The following is a 12,316-nucleotide window of genomic DNA, read 5'->3' as shown; positions in this document are numbered from 1 at the left end:
GCAATGTATTCTAAAGGATCCAGAGATTGAACATGGCAAGTTTCAAGAACTTTTGTGCAGCCACAACGTCCCAAATATGAAAAAAGGTGCCTTGGAATCTGTGACGTCACACTGACGTACCGTTGCTCAGGTTTGGCGCCGCGCGCGCGCGAAAAAAAACGAAACTGTGACCGCCATCGTCTAATAATCAACCTATTACCGTCGTGAAATTAGGAAATATTACTTTACCTGTCTAAACTAATTTAATGTTCTTATTTCGTGTCCCTTTAATTCGGTGCTGAAGTTGACCATGAAATGACGACCTTGGCGTCATACTATCATGACGTCATTACACTGAGAAAATTTCGCTGACGTCGTGCAGCAGTGAGGCTAGGTATAGGGGCTCTAATTATAAACAAACAAATAAAAAATTGAGTTCTGAGGTTCTACCCGCCAAAACCACGATCTCATTACGAGGCGCATCGTAGTTGGAGGCTCCGAATTTATTTTGACCACCTCGGTTGCTCTGATGTGCACCCGATACACGGATGTTCTTGCATTTCGCGCCACCATCGAAATGCGACCGCCGCGGCCGGGAGTCGATCCCGCGACCTCGTGCTTAGCAGCGCAACGCCGTAGCCACTTAGCAACCGCTGCGGGTAAATAAAGCAAGAGATAAAAACTGCTGCGCGCATTTTTTTTTTCTGCGCTCGCGTGTAAAAATCGCATCGATCGCGGGAAGGAGCCAGCCGGTGTATCATGACGTCATGTCACACCCATCTCCTGGATAACAAAACAGAAAGCGGTTCGTGGAAACAAATATTACAGCAAATTATTTGGGGCGCTTTCACATTTGCCGGTATTCTCTTTCTTTTGAGTGTTCGGAGGGTCTGTACTTATTTAAGGGGGAAAAAAACGTGACAAAGTCGATAATGTCACGTAAATGCTCCTTTAGCTAAAGGGACCTTACTGGTCATTTTGTAAGAGTACGCAAAGAAGTCATCATCATCATCATCATCAGCCTAGTTACGCCCACTGCAGGGCAAAGGCCTCTCCCATACTTCTCCAACTGCCCCGGTCATGTACTAATTGTGGCCATGTTGTCCCTGCAAACGTCTTAATGTCATCTGCCCACCTAACTTTCTGCCGCCCCCTGCTACGCTTCCCTTCTCTTGGAATCCAGTCCGTAGCTCTTAGTGACCATCGGTTATCTTCCCTCCTCATTACATGTCCGGCCCATGCCCATTTCTTTTTCTTGATTTCAACTAAGATGTCGTTTACCCGCGTTTGTTGCCTCACCCAATCTGCTCTTTTCTTATCCCTTAACGTTACACCCATCATTCTTCTTTCCATAGCTCGTTGCGTCGTTCTCAATTTCAGCAGAACCCTTTTCGTAAGCCTCCAGGTTTCTGCCCCATATGTGAGTACTGGTAACACACAGCTGTTGTACACTTTCCTTTTGAGGGATAGTGGCAACCTACTGTTCATGATTTGAGAATGCCTGCCAAACGCACCCCAACCCATTCTTATTCTTCTGGTTATTTCAGTCTCATGATCCGGATCCGTGGTCACTACCTGCCCTAAGTAGATGTATTCCCTTACCACTTCCAGTGTTTCGCTACCTATCGTAAACTGCTGTTCTCTTCCGAGACTGTTAAACAGTACTTTAGTTTTCTGCAGATTAATTTTCAGACCCACCCTTCTGCTTTGTCTCTCCAGGTCAGTGAGCATGCATTGCAATTGGTCTCCTGACTTACTAAGCAAGGCAATATCATCAGCGAATCGCAAGTTGCTAAGGTATTCTCCATCAACTTTTATCCCCAATTCTTCCCACTCCAGGCCTCTGAATACCTCCTGTAAACATGCTGTGAATAGCATTGGAGATATCGTATCTCCCTGTCTGACGCCTTTCTTTATAGGGATTTTGTTGCTTTCTTTGTGGAGGACTACGGTGGCTGTGGAGCCGCTATAGATATCTTCCAGTATTTTTACATATGGCTCATCTACACCCTGATTCCGTAATGCCTCCATGACTGCTGAGGTTTCGACTGAATCAAACGCTTTCTCGTAATCAATGAAAGCTATATATAAGGGTTGGTTATATTCTGCACATTTCTCTATCACTTGATTGATAGTGTGAATATGGTCTATTGTTGAGTAGCCTTTACGGAATCCTGCCTGGTCCTTTGGTTGACAGAAGTCTAAGGTGTTCCTGATTCTATTTGCGATTACCTTAGTAAATACTTTGTAGGCAACGGACAGTAAGCTGATCGGTCTATAATTTTTCAAGTCTTTGGCGTCCCCTTTCTTATGGATTAGGATTATGTTAGCGTTCTTCCAAGATTCCGGTACGCTCGAGGTTATGAGGCATTGCGTATACAGGGTGGCCAGTTTCTCTAGAACAATCTGACCACCATCCTTCAACAAATCTGCTGTTACCTGATCCTCCCCAGCTGCCTTCCCCCTTTGCATAGCTCCTAAGGCTTTCTTTACTTCTTCTGGCGTTACCTGTGGGATTTCGAATTCCTCTAGGCTATTCTCTCTTCCACTATCGTCGTGGGTGCCACTGGTACTGTATAAATCTCTATAGAACTCCTCAGCCACTTGAACTATCTCGTCCATATTAGTAACGATATTGCCGGCTTTGTCTCTTAACGCACACATCTGATTCTTGCCTATTCCTAGTTTCTTCTTCACTGTTTTTAGGCTTCCTCCTTTCCTGAGAACCTGTTCAATTCTATCCATATTATAGTTCCTGATGTCCGCTGTCTTACGCTTGTTGATTAACTTAGAAAGTTCTGCCAGTTCTATTCTAGCTGTAGGATTAGAGGCTTTCATACATTGGCGGTTCTTGATCAGATCTTTCGTCTCCTGCGATAGCTTACTGGTTTCCTGCCTAACGGCGTTACCACCGACTTCTATTGCGCACTCCCTGATGATGCCCATGAGATTGTCGTTCATTGCTTCAACACTAAGGTCCTCTTCCTGAGTTAAAGCCGAATACCTGTTCTGTAGTTTGATCCGGAATTCCTCTAGTTTCCCTCTTACCGCTAACTCATTGATTGGCTTCTTGTGTACCAGTTTCTTTCGTTCCCTCCTCAAGTCTAGGCTAATTCGAGTTCTTACCATCCTGTGGTCACTGCAGCGTACCTTGCCGAGCACGTCTACATCTTGAATGATGCCAGGGTTCGCGCAGAGTATGAAGTCGATTTCATTTCTAGTCTCACCATTCGGGCTCCTCCACGTCCACTTTCGGCTAACCCGCTTGCGGAAAAAGGTATTCATTATACGCATATTATTCTGTTCTGCAAACTCTACTAATAATTCTCCTCTGCTATTCCTAGAGCCTATGCCATATTCCCCCACTGACTTGTCTCCAGCCTGCTTCTTGCCTACCCTGGCATTGAAGTCGCCCATCAGTATAGTGTATTTTGTTTTGACTTTACCCATCGCCGATTCTACGTCTTCATAAAAGCTTTCGACTTCCTGGTCATCATGACTAGATGTAGGAGCGTAGACCTGTACAACCTTCATTTTGCACCTCTTATTAAGTTTCACAACAAGACATGCCACCCTCTCGTTAATGCTATAGAATTCCTGTATGTTACCAGCTATTTCCTTATTAATCAGGAATCCGACTCCTAGTTCTCGTCTCTCCGCTAAGCCCCGGTAACACAGTACATGCCCGCTTTTTAGCACTGTATATGCTTCTTTTGTCCTCCTAACCTCACTGAGTCCTATTATATCCCATTTACTACCCTCTAATTCCTCCAATAACACTGCTAGACTCGCCTCACTAGATAGCGTTCTAACGTTAAACGTTGCCAGGTTCACATTCCAATGGCGGCCTGTCCGGAGCCAGGTATTCTTAGCACCCTCTGCAGCGTCACAGATCTGACCGCCGCCGTGGTCAGTTGCTTCGCGGCTGCTGGGGACTGAGGGCCGGGGTTCGATTGTTGTATTCATATAGGAGGTTGTGGCCAAGTACTGCACCAGGGTGGCCAATCCTGCTCTGGTGAGAGAGTGCGTTACCGGTTCTGGTCACCGGGATTAGGCCGCACTCCAGGCCTGTTTGTGCAATTTTCTCAACACACGGTTTTTTTTTTTTTTGTATTTTCCGGTGGAGAATAGCGCGGCACCGGGATTTGAATCACGGTCCTCTTGCACTGGAGACGGATACTCTACCGTCCCCGTAGGAGTTAAATTAAAAATTAATTTATGGGGTTTTACGTGACAAAACCACTTTCTGATTATGCACGCCGTAGTGGAGGACTCCGAAAATTTCGACCACCTGGGGTTCTTTAACGTGCACTTAATTCTAAGTACACGGGTGTTTTCGCATTTCGCCCCCATCGAAATGCGGCCGCCGTGGTCGGGGTCCGATCCCGCGACCTCGTGCTCAGCAGTCTAACACCATAACCACTGAGCAACCACGGCGGGTCCCGCAGGAGTTGTACGCCTCATTTAACCTACAGTGGTGCCCTACTTGGTCAGTCAAGGTGGACCAATCTGAGCTCGGTTATACCGCATGGATGGCACTCGGCTAGAGAACCTCGTATTTATGACCTGCACATGTGAGGCCTTACATATTTGAAGATATATATCTTTTTTTTTTTTTTTTTTTTTTTTTAGGAGGGTTCCCGTACAGTGATAAAATAAAGGAAAAGACATTAAAAGAAAGAAAAAAAAGAAAGAAAAAGGGGCGGAAAAAAAAAAAAAAAAAAAACGGTACATAACAGGTGATTTGAACTCGTGACCCTTCGATGTTGCCCGGAAAGATAGCTCAGTCGGTTGGTTCGTCAGGCCCCAGGCTACTTTCAAGCGCCACAGCTCCTCCTCTGAGCCTCACACTTACGTGGAAAGAGACTCATGTTGTCCGCGATAGTCGGTTTTTGTTGTCCGCGATAGTCGCGCGCTGTTTCTTTGTCTCTGCGTGTAGTACAGTTAAGAGAGCCAGTTTAAGGGCGGAGAAGAAGAAAGAAAAGAAAAGCAAAAACTGCAGCGCCGTGGTTTTAAAGCGCAGCCGTGGTAGAGAAACGGAATGCGATATAAGCGTGCGTAGCCACGATACGCACACGACAAACTGCCTTAAAATATTTAGACTTGAGGGAAAGCTTCGTTAGCAAACGATAGCACGGCAATCAGCACTCGAATATAATTATAACCCTAATACTAATTGTAAATATTCATCTCATCTATGGGATCTAATGCGCGCGCTGTTGCTTTGTCTCTGCGTGTAGTAGTTGAGAGAGCCAGTTTAAGGGCAGAGTAGTTGGAAGGCATACTTTCTAGGAAAAATGGCCGCTCAAGGAGAATAGCGAACTCGAGCGGCTTTAGAGGCTAGGAAAACTGCCTTAAAATATTTAGACTCGAGGGAAAGCTTCGTTAACAAACTATAACACGGCAATCAGCACTCGAATACGACGAGAGAAATTACTGAGACGTGGAAAATTCCCTTGAAAAAAAATCTGGTTTGCTAGACAAATGCTCGTATGTATTGGACCTCTTAAAAGATGAGGGGTGAAATATGCGCTCACCGAGAGGGCATCTTCAGCGCGAGACATCCACAAGGCACCTTACAGAGATGTGGAGAGCTTCGCGGCCGGAACGAAGCATCCCTTCTCCGCCGGCCAAGAGGGGGAAACGTGCTTTCCGATCGCTCAAGGTTGCGCGGACAACGCATAGCTCTAGCGTCTAGGAAAAGCTTAACCAGGTGCGATGGCGGCACGCATAGCGTGGGAAGCTAGCCGCCAGAATAACTATACCAAGGACTGCTGCTGATGAGGGCGAAGTACCTTCGTGTAATTATAATAACCCTAATAGGACTACTTTCGAAAAAAAAAAAGGAAACGGCCCAGAGGGCTATACTACGAGAGCTATGACTGATAGTTTTCTATATATATATATATATATATATATATATATATATATATATATATATATATATATTCATCTCATCTATGGGATCGCATTCGCGCGCTGTTTCTTTGTCTCTGCGTGTAGTACAGTTAAGAGAGCCAGTTTAAGGGCGGAGAAGAAGAAAGAAAAGAAAAGCAAAAACTGCAGCGCCGTGGTTTTAAAGCGCAGCCGTGGTAGAGAAACGGAATGCGATATAAGCGTGCGTAGCCACGATACGCACACGACAAACTGCCTTAAAATATTTAGACTTGAGGGAAAGCTTCGTTAGCAAACGATAGCACGGCAATCAGCACTCGAATATAATTATAACCCTAATACTAATTGTAAATATTCATCTCATCTATGGGATCTAATGCGCGCGCTGTTGCTTTGTCTCTGCGTGTAGTAGTTGAGAGAGCCAGTTTAAGGGCAGAGTAGTTGGAAGGCATACTTTCTAGGAAAAATGGCCGCTCAAGGAGAAGAGCGAACTCGAGCGGCTTTAGAGGCTAGGAAAACTGCCTTAAAATATTTAGACTCGAGGGAAAGCTTCGTTAACAAACTATAACACGGCAATCAGCACTCGAATACGACGAGAGAAATTACTGAGACGTGGAAAATTCCCTTGAAAAAAAATCTGGTTTGCTAGACAAATGCTCGTATGTATTGGACCTCTTAAAAGATGAGGGGTGAAATATGCGCTCACCGAGAGGGCATCTTCAGCGCGAGACATCCACAAGGCACCTTACAGAGATGTGGAGAGCTTCGCGGCCGGAACGAAGCATCCCTTCTCCGCCGGCCAAGAGGGGGAAACGTGCTTTCCGATCGCTCAAGGTTGCGCGGACAACGCATAGCTCTAGCGTCTAGGAAAAGCTTAACCAGGTGCGATGGCGGCACGCATAGCGTGGGAAGCTAGCCGCCAGAATAACTATACCAAGGACTGCTGCTGATGAGGGCGAAGTACCTTCGTGTAATTATAATAACCCTAATAGGACTACTTTCGAAAAAAAAAAAAGGAAACGGCCCAGAGGGCTATACTACGAGAGCTATGACTGATAGTTTTCTATATATATATATATATATATATATATATATATATATATATATATTCATCTCATCTATGGGATCGCATTCGCGCGCTGTTTCTTTGTCTCTGCGTGTAGTACAGTTAAGAGAGCCAGTTTAAGGGCGGAGAAGAAGAAAGAAAAGAAAAGCAAAAACTGCAGCGCCGTGGTTTTAAAGCGCAGCCGTGGTACCTTTTGCTAAATGACAGTGCGCCTCGCAGCAATTTCCAGAAATAAGTACACGGAATTTGCAGTGAGAGTGTATTGCTGTTACGTATATTTCTCGAAAACTAAGAGCTTCTAGCAGAAGGTTATACTTGGCAGTTGGCCGACACGTTGGACAATAGCGGACGTGGCACCGCCATCTTGCAGTAGTTTGCTTGCCTCACCTTGCGCCGTCGTCCGCAACGGTTCGTGTTGTCGCAGCGCTATCGTTTGCATCGCGGTCGCATCAAGTTTCATAACATTGATAATGACACCGGGGCTGCGTCGAGATGAGCAAGAGGCACAATGCTTGCGCATACTTGCACTCCGTTTCAGACATCGCGTGCAACGCTGTGGAAGCTACGCAAGAAGTTCGGTGACGAAAATGTATCACTCCGCGCGTGCCGTCCATGCCTCGCTGCATGCCGAAAGGCGTATGCTTGCGCGAGCCTGAACGTGAGGCTGCCGCGACGGGTTGCCAATAATAATAATAATAATTATGGGGTTTTACGTGCCAAAACCACTTTCTGATTATGAAGGCACGCCGTAGTGGAGGACTCCGGAAATTTCGACCACCTGGGGTTCCTTAACGTGCACCTGAATCTAAGTACACGGGTGTTTTTGCATTTTGCCCCCATCGAAATGCGGCCGCCGTGGCCGGGATTCGATCCCGCGACCTCGTGCTCAGCAGCTTATCACCATAGCCACTGAGGGGTTGCCAATAAGAAAACCTGAAAAGAAACGCAAGGAAAAACAAATTGATCTAATACAACGCATTATAACCGTATACCACACTCTGTTTGTTTCTAAGGGTTAAAACGTTCTTCATTCAATACTGAGCCTCTGTAAAGAACAGTTTCGCACGATCAAGAACATCAAACTACTTCTAAGTGCGGACGCAGCCACTGCAAAAAATCTCTCTAGCCTCCACAGCGTTGCACCTGATGTTCGAAACGGAGTATATACAACTCCCAGAGAAGTTTCTGCTCGAATATTTAACCTTTTTTTGTACTTGGAACATCTTTTTGTTTTAACATCGCCAGCGACAGAAAGGAAATCGTTCCGCCTTTTCAAGAACATTTATGGAAGAGGAAGACCGCTTGCGCCGCAAACCGCAATGTCCGCGTAGCGAACTAAAAAAGTTCACTAATTACTCTGAATTATATAATCATGCGACTTGAGGGCACGTGTTGAAAATTGGGAATATGAAGCGGCTGGAAGTAGTGAAATCGTAAATCTAGCACCAATTTCGAGATATCCGGCCTCCTTATAGGGTTGTGCTACAAAAGATACGCGGGCGTTCCAGCTGCCAGTTCCCCAAAAGCGTACGTTCAACAGTTCGGGATTGCCTTACCTGTAACGCGCCAGCGTATTTATTTTGCAGATTTTGGATATCTCAAAAGTGAGGCAAGTCTTGACCTTTCCATAAGCAGACACAACTTCACTGCATGCTCGGCGTGAAGAATTAAGGATTAGTGAGTTTTTTTTTTTTTTTTTTTAATCAGTCACCTGCGATTTGTTGGGCAAGTAACGTCCTTCTCTTCATGGATTCCACCTCCACAGGCCGAATTGCACTATATGGTTCGTGCGACTAAAAAAAAGAATGAGCTAAAGAAAAGCAACAGTACACGGACCGTGTCACACAAATCACACAAAAAAAGCATGTTGTACCTAATCGTATGCCCTTCACATGTTCCACATAAAGCGGCAGTCCTCCATCATTGCTATCATTTGTCTATAGCGGGTGCTTCAGAAAAGACGTTCGAAATTCCTTCAAGTAAGATGCGACAGTTGAGTGATTTTCTCGGCATATAGCTTGTACCATGAAAGCATGTACATCTTAAAGTGGCTCGAGGTAGCAATTGGACAAGTAGTTATGAAACTTCTTCTAATTAACTAACTTTCTAACCGGAAGAGTCGGACGACTGATCCTGATGTAATAAGCCCGTAATCGGAGGAGTTCACAACAGGTTCCAGACACGCAAAATTCTGACGCTCTAATTTCTGCAGCGTAACGAATTCCCACCATTTTCACCCCGGAATGCACCGAAAGGGAGCTGCGCAATTAATTGTCACGCCCGTTCTAGCTTAAAAATTAGTCTAATTTTCATAATTAATGTAATTACCATATCGAGCCACTTCAATATCTACGTCTCTGTAGTAAAAGCAATTCTCAAGGGAATTGTCACATTTTCCCTGCTTGAAGTGAATTTCGTAATTATCAGATATACGCGTCCTCAGAAGAGTTTGAAATGCAACGTGGGCGCAGCTCGTCTCTCAACTTTTGTCAATCGCAACGCGATCGATTTGTCAGGCGACTGTCTCCATCACAGTCTGTGATTTCACATCACACACACCAAGCAGCAGCTGTGAAATTAAGCTTAAAATAACGTCGTTGAGTCTTTATGGCTTGCGTCACGAAAACCCACCACGAAAAAAATAATATAAAACGCACTGTAACGCGCGCCGCTAAGTACGCGATCGAGAGGATGTAAACCGGGGTATATATATTAATATCAATTTAACTGATTTATTACGGGTCTCCCGACGCGTACGCAATTCGGTCACATTAACTGATTACTTCAGTAAGACAAATTGTAGAGTGATGTTAGCCGACTAGCAGTTAATCACTTTTGAGAACGTGAAAAAGGCGGGACAGTTATGAAGTGACACCCATCCAGCAAAAAAAAAAAAAAAAGAAAAAAACACTACGCTCAACACAAGTTTCGAGAAATACGTGCTCAATAATATCCTTGGCCAAATTAATGCATTGATATTCTAATTAACACTTGTCATCAATGTGGAACTTGGGAGTGCATTTCGCCACAGGTTTTGAGGGCGTTTGTTCACTTTTGGACGCGCAGCGAAATTTCGTTAGTTAGCTAACATCACTCTGGAATAAGTCTCGCCTCATCAGTAATCTAGCTGACATACGTGACAGAATTGCGATATCTACTACAAGATACAACTAATACCTAATTTCTTTGAAATAGCTAACACCAAGATAACGCAGCCACTCGTCTGTGTTGCCGATGCTAGACGGCATGTTCTTGTTGTCAGCGCTGTTCTGCAGTGTGGCAATGTTTGGCGAGGCGTTGGTTTGGCAAAACAGCGTTGGCCAACACTAGCCAACATGTTGGCCGGCTGATAGAAAAGCATGTTGCCCAGTGAGGTGGTGAGGTCACGTTGGCTGTAGTGTTAGATGATTAGATCGGCCGTGGCATTACGCTGTCTTTTGAAGTTAACGAGCGCGCCACAAAAGGGCTGTCCAGAGATGTGGACGGCAGATAAAGCGGTGGTTTCAATGGCAAGTGAAAGCAATTGGGATGAGAAGTTGAGCAACGTGGCACTACAAGTTAATGTGCGCACCTATAAATTGGCTTCACGAGCGAGGAAGGCGTAGATATTAAGCGACATTGGTTTTCTCCGCGATAACACGTACAATTTCAGTTACATGAACGCCGAGTTCCACCACCATTCTATAAAACAAAGCCGGCCACTTTCTGGTTTCTATCATTTAATTTTCAAAGCGATATATTCCTTGAAGTGCCTCACTTGCACGGTGACCTCGCTGTCATAATCGTGAATAGCAAGCACAGGTACAGCTCCGGCTGTCATGTATGCAGCTGCAGGTGGCAGACGAGCATACATTTTACGTGGTGTACATCCGCGCCATCTATACGTTGCTGCCTCTTTGGCTAGGTGGCGCCACGAGTCACTGCACAAACCAACGTGAAATATTCGAGATGGTTTAATGCAATTAGTCGCAATAGTTGCTTCTAGTTCCATTAATTCGGCACAAATGTTACGGAATGTTTTTTGTTAACCGTCATCGGACTTTGGCGGATGAGTTTTGATGCGCAAATACAGGAAAGTAAAATACAAGCGGTAAAAATCAGGCCGCTCACCTGAGAGACACCTGCCGACAGGTGCACGAAAGTTAGGTGTGCCCCGTTGAAGCGCAGCACAAGCTGGGCGAAGCCGCCGCGGTGGCCGACGAGGGGGTTTGGTAGCCCTCCGTGGTGCAACTGTTGTTTTTGTTGTTTAATGCGGGTCGTGGCACAATGCGTGCGGTGTGAAGAATGTTTTGACTGAAGCTACGGCGTGGCGACGGAAAGCTCTCCTCCCCCCCCACAACCAACTCTTCGCGCCCGAGGATTTTGTGCCCGGATCACGCGGAAGATTCCGCGCCGCCGCCGCTTCGTTCGAAATCCCTTGCAGCAAGCAACCTCCGTTCGGTCAACTTTTCGTTGTGGTCGTTGCGGCAGTGAGCAACAAGTGCCCAGCCCCTGGATTTGCGTGCTGCCTGCCGGCGGCCTTGCGTTCTGGTATGCGGACCCGTGCGGTCGGTCCGTGCTGGGCGGCTGCACGTCGGATGTGAAACAACGCGAGTGCCTCTGCAGCGATCGTCACACCGCCTGCTGCATTCCCCGTTCCGCGTACGCAGGCCTAGGTGACAGGTCTTTCCTGGGGGCAAGTTTGCGAGAGGTAAGATCCGGATCGCGGACGGCGCGGCCCTCTGCGCGCGTCCGGCAAGCGTGCGATTGCTTTTTTTTCTGCGAAAGCGCCGTTGCTCAAACCCCCGTTTGAGCATCGCGGTGCCGACGGGGTCCGAGCGAAAACACGCCGGCCTGCTCTTATTTTTGTTGTTCTTTTTCTTAAACTTTCGCCGGCACGACGGCCGACTCGGCCGAGGGCGTCGCGTGCATGGGCATCGCCTCCGGGCAAAAGGCCCGTTTCGGTCCGGGGCCACGTATGCCGCTGTGGACGCGCGCGCGCGGCTTGCAGAGGGGAGACGACGCACACACACGGGACCCGTCGTCGGCGAGAGAGGCGCAAATTGCGCGATCAGCAGCGCTGGCATGCGTGCAGCGTACAGTGGTGCGCGCGTCCTCGCCGCATTAAATGGTCGATCGAGTCGCGCGGCACAGAAGAAAGCTGGCACAATGGGATGAGTAGCATTCTCTCCCTCGGTCGCTTCGCGCGCGGCGTCGCGCGACACGTCCCTGATATTTCTTTTCTCTTTTTGTACGCGCCGGCCGATCTGTGTCACGCTTTTGAGCAACCCGTGTGTGTGGTGCGGGGACCGCCGCAATATCGCAGCGGTGCCACAGCGGCCGTTCCCCCCCCCCCCCCCCCCCCTACCCCAATACTACTCTGGCGCCCGGCATACT

The 12,316-nt window shown here is 47.0% G+C and overlaps 1 protein-coding gene across 3 annotated transcripts in view; it reads left to right on the top strand.

The window, feature by feature from the left end:
* The window catches only part of LOC126533678 (protein PALS1-like), a 53,717-nt gene that overhangs the window by 9,957 nt on the left and 31,444 nt on the right, over positions 1-12,316 (top strand). The window contains exon 1 of one of the 3 annotated variants that reach the window (XM_050180866.3): positions 11,081-11,630. The exons of the other annotated variants lie outside the window; for them this stretch is intronic. The gene's annotated coding sequence lies outside the window, so the exon portion shown is untranslated. Of the gene's footprint in view, positions 1-11,080; positions 11,631-12,316 lie in introns of those variants that run through there. 3 annotated transcript variants of the gene reach the window in all.

The sequence above is a fragment of the Dermacentor andersoni genome, chromosome 7, assembly GCF_023375885.2.
Source record: "Dermacentor andersoni chromosome 7, qqDerAnde1_hic_scaffold, whole genome shotgun sequence".
In the NCBI taxonomy this organism is placed as follows: Eukaryota; Metazoa; Arthropoda; class Arachnida; order Ixodida; family Ixodidae; genus Dermacentor; species Dermacentor andersoni.
Note: the sequence above shows the minus strand (reverse complement) of the source record. Positions and strands in the feature narration are given on the sequence as shown.